Source organism: Hemiscyllium ocellatum (assembly GCF_020745735.1).
Source record: "Hemiscyllium ocellatum isolate sHemOce1 chromosome 15 unlocalized genomic scaffold, sHemOce1.pat.X.cur. SUPER_15_unloc_2, whole genome shotgun sequence".
NCBI classification, from domain to species: domain Eukaryota; kingdom Metazoa; phylum Chordata; class Chondrichthyes; order Orectolobiformes; family Hemiscylliidae; genus Hemiscyllium; species Hemiscyllium ocellatum.
Window position 1 is genome coordinate 613,255 of NW_026867456.1, and position 5,000 is coordinate 618,254.

Here is a 5,000-nt window from a genome sequence, read left to right on the forward strand (position 1 = left end):
TGTCAAAAGCTTTAGACTTCCGCGAACTCTCCGGCTTGCACTGAGACGCGAGGTCGATGTGCTAAGCACCACGGGGCCCCTTTCGCCTGCAGGTCCCGAGCCGCCAACATGTTCTTAGTATCGTGTTCTCCAAACCTGGGTGACGGGCACCGCAGGGAGGCAGAGCCATCGCACTTGCCGGGTGGCAGAGGAAGGACCGGACTATGTACAATAGCGGCCAACGACTCCCAGAGCCGGTAGTGCGGCGTCTGCTCTCAGCCTAAGAGGCTTCTGGGAGTGCTCAGGCAAGGGTCAGCCTGCACCCTTGCTGGCAGCACCCAGGGGAACCAGGACGCTTGCATCTCTCGCCTTCATTTTCGACACAACCGCCTGAGGAGGGAAGCCAACCCTCCGTGTGTCAAGAGACCGTCCCCGCCCCGGCCTCCGACTGATTCTTAGAACGGACGGAAAGAGTCAGGCAAGCCTGTTAAGACTTCCGCGAACTCTCCGGCTTGCACTGAGACGCGAGGTCGATGTGCTCAGCACCACGGGGCCCCTTTCGCCTGCAGGTCCCGAGCCGCCAACATGTTCTAAGTATCGTGTTCTCCAAACCTGGGTGACGGGCACCGCAGGGAGGCAGAGCCATCGCACTTGCCGGGTGGCAGAGGAAGGACCGGACTATGTACAATAGCGGCCAACGACTCCCAGAGCCGGTAGTGCGGCGCCTGCTCTCAGCCTAAGAGGCTTTTGGGAGTGCTCAGGCAAGGGTCAGCCTGCACCCTTGCTGGCAGCACCCAGGGGAACCAGGACGCTTGCATCTCTCGCCTTCATTTTCGACACAAACGCCTGAGGAGGGAAGCCAACCCTCCGTGTGTCAAGAGACCGTCCCCGCCCCGGCCTCCGACTGATTCTTAGAACGGACGGAAAGAGTCAGGCAAGCCTGTTAAGACTTCCGCGAACTCTCCGGCTTGCACTGAGACGCGAGGTCGATGTGCTCAGCACCACGGGGCCCCCTTCGCCTGCAGGTCCCGAGCCGCCAACATGTTCTAAGTATCGTGTTCCCCAAACCTGGGTGACGAGCACCGCAGGGAGGCAGAGCCATCGCACTTGCCGGGTGGCAGAGGAAGGACCGGACTATGTACAATAGCGGCCAACGACTCCCAGAGCCGGTAGTGCGGCGCCTGCTCTCAGCTTAAGAGGCTTTTGGGAGTGCTCAGGCAAGGGTCAGCCTGCACCCTTGCTGGCAGCACCCAGGGGAACCAGGACGCTTGCATCTCTCGCCTTCATTTTCGACACAAACGCCTGAGGAGGGAAGCCAACCCTCCGTGTGTCAAGAGACCGTCCCCGCCCCGGCCTCCGACTGATTCTTAGAACGGACGGAAAGAGTCAGGCAAGCCTGTCAAAGATTTGAGCAGATGTCAAAATCTTTTAAGACTTCCGCGAACTCTCCGGCTTGCACTGAGACCCGAGGTCGATGTGCTCAGCACCACGGGGCCCCTTTCGCCTGCAGGTCCCGAGCCGCCAACATGTTCTAAGTATCGTGTTCCCCAAACCTGGGTGACGAGCACCGCAGGGCGGCAGAGCCATCGCACTTGCCGGGTGGCAGAGGAAGGACCGGACTATGTACAATAGCGGCCAACCACTCCCAGAGCCGGTAGTGCGGCGTGCGAGGTCTGCTCTCAGCGGAAGAGGGTTTTGGGAATGCTCAGGCAAGGGCCAGCCTGCACCCTTCCTGGCCGCTCCCACGGGAACCAGGCTACTTGCAATCCTTTCCCCCAATAGCAAGTGCCTTTTGGAGGGACGGCCGGAGTCAACGTGGGGTTTGCCCGCCCTCCAAAGTGTCAAGAGACCGCCGCACAGGCCTCTGACTGATTCTTAGAACAGGCAGCAAGAGTTGGGTAAGTCTGTCGAAAATTTGACAAAGTGTCAAAAATTAGACTTCCGAGAGCTCTTGGGCATGCACACAGGCCTGTCATTCAAGTGCTCTGCCCGCGGAACCGTTTTTCGGATGCCTTTCAAAGTGGTCCCGCGCCGCCATTTTGTTCTAAAAATCGTGTTCCCAGAAATCTCCGGGTACCCCGCCAACCTCACTGTGTCACAATGTCAAGTGGCACTGAATGGGTCTGAATTTCAAATTCGACTGCTTCGCTCTGGAACTCGAACCCGGCAAAACCGTTTGGATTTTTCCCGGTCCAGACTTCCGCGGCAGACAAAGTTAAAGTTTTCGGGCTGCAGACTCAAAACGACATCTGGCCAACCGCCGGGCTCAATTCGCCCAGTTCCTCCGGCACTTCGGAACTCATGTTCGGCATGAGTTTTTGAATCTTTCCCGATGCTTCGGCATTTTCCTCCGCTGACACTTAGAATATTTTTCACACTTGGCCGAAAATTTTTCTAAGTTTTTCTGGTTACTGATTTCTTCTTTTCGGGCATTTTTCTAAGTTTTCTTGGTTACTCATTTCTCATTTTCAAACATTTTTCTAAGTTTTTCTGGTTACTGATTTCTTCTTTTTGGGCATTTTTCTAAGTTTTCTTGGTTACTCATTTCTCATTTTCAAACATTTTTCTAAGTTTTTCTGGTTACTCATTTCTCATTTTCAAACATTTTTCTAAGTTTTTCTGGTTACTGATTTCTTCTTTTTGGGCATTTTTCTAAGTTTTCTTGGTTACTCATTTCTCATTTTCAAACATTTTTCTAAGTTTTTCTGGTTACTGATTTCTTCTTTTTGGGCATTTTTCTAAGTTTTCTTGGTTACTCATTTCTAATTTTCAAACATTTTTCTAAGTTGTTCTGGTTACTCATTTCTCATTTTCAAACATTTTTCTAAGTTTTTCTGGTTACTGATTTCTTCTTTTTGGGCATTTTTCTAAGTTTTCTTGGTTACTCATTTCTCATTTTCAAACATTTTTCTAAGTTTTTCTGGTTACTGATTTCTTCTTTTTGGGCATTTTTCTAAGTTTTCTTGGTTACTCATTTCTCATTTTCAAACATTTTTCTAAGTTTTTCTGGTTACTCATTTCTCATTTTCAAACATTTTTCTAAGTTTTTCTGGTTACTGATTTCTTCTTTTTGGGCATTTTTCTAAGTTTTCTTGGTTACTCATTTCTCATTTTCAAACATTTTTCTAAGTTTTTCTGGTTACTGATTTCTTCTTTTTGGGCATTTTTCTAAGTTTTCTTGGTTACTCATTTCTCATTTTCAAACATTTTTCTAAGTTTTTCTGGTTACTCATTTCTGCTTTTCCAACGTTTTACTAAGTTTTGCTGGTTACTGAGTTCACACTTTTAAACATTTTCGGGCATTTTTCTACGTTTTTCATGTTACTCATTTAGCACTTTCAGGCACTTTCCTATGCTTTCCTGCTTACTGATTTCACACTTTTAAGCATCTTCGGGCATGTTCCCTAAGTTTTGCAGTTCATTCGTTTGGGACAGTCAGGCAACTTTCCTAAGCTTTCCTGGTAACCGAATTCACATTGTTGAGAACTTTGGAACCCTTCCCTAAGCTGTGCTGGTTACTCACTTTACCTCTTCAGACACTTGCCCCCGTTGTGACAGAGACCACTTCCCGACTCGGGAAATGCACCAAATTCGGCCTGAACTCAGAGGGCAGTCCCCCCTCGAAGGCGTGGAAGTCGGCAGAATCGCCGGGTCAAATCCGGCTGAGCTACCCGGCTTGGAAGCCTCAAAGTCGGTATGAGCTGTCAGGTTCACTCCCATCCCCGTTTGGACCACTTCCCGACTCGGGAAATTCACCAAATTCGGCCTGAACTCAGAGGACAGTCCCCCCTCGAAGGCGTGACAGTCGGCAGAACCGCCGGATCAAATCCGGCTGAGCTACCCGGCCCCGAAGCCTCAAAGTCGGTAAGAGCTGTCAGGTTCTCTCCCATCCCCGTTTGGACCACTTCCCGACTCGGGAAATTCACCAAATTCGGCCTGAACTTATACAACAGTCCCCCCTCGAAGGCGTGACAGTCGGCAGAACCGCCGGATCAAATCCGGTTGAGCTACCCGGCTTGGAAGCCCCAAAGTCGGTAAGAGCTGTCAGGTTCACTCCCATCCCCGTTTGGACCACTTCCCGACTCGGGAAATTCACCAAATTCGGCCTGAACTTATACAACAGTCCCCCCTCGAAGGCGTGACAGTCGCTAGAACCGCCGGATCAAATCCGGTTGAGCTACCCGGCTTGGAAGCCCCAAAGTCGGTAAGAGCTGTCAGGTTCACTCCCATCCCCGTTTGGACCACTTCCCGACTTAGGAAATTCACCAAATTCGGCCTGAACTTAGAGGAGAGTCCCCGCTCGAAGGCGTGGAAGTCGGCAGAATCGCCGGGTCAAATCCGACTGAGCTACCCGGCCCCGAAGCCTCAATGTCGGTAAGAGCTGTCAGGTTCACTCCCATCCCCGTTTGGACCACTTCCCGACTCGGGAAATTCACCAAATTCGGCCTGAACTTAGACAACAGTCCCCCCTCGAAGCCGTGGCAGTCGCTAGAACCGCCGGATCAAATCCGGTTGAGCTACCCGGCTTGGAAGCCCCAAAGTCGGTATGAGCTGTCAGGTTCACTCCCATCCCCGTTTGGACCACTTCCCGACTTAGGAAAATCACCAAATTCGGCCTGAACTCAGAGGGCAGGCCCCCCTCGAAGGCCAGGCATTCGGCAGAACCGCCGGGTCAAATCCGACTGTGCTACCCGGCCCCAAAGCCTCAAAGTTGGTATGAGCAGTTAGGTTCACTCCCATCCCCGTTTGGACCACTTCCCGACTTAGGAAATTCACCAAATTCGGCCTGAACTTAGAGGAGAGTCCCCGCTCGAAGGCGTGGAAGTCGGCAGAATCGCCGGGTCAAATCCGACTGAGCTACCCGGCCCCGAAGCCTCAATGTCGGTAAGAGCTGTCAGGTTCACTCCCATCCCCGTTTGGACCACTTCCCGACTCGGGAAATTCACCAAATTCGGCCTGAACTTAGACAACAGTCCCCCCTCGAAGCCGTGGCAGTCGCTAGAACCGCCGGATCAAATCCG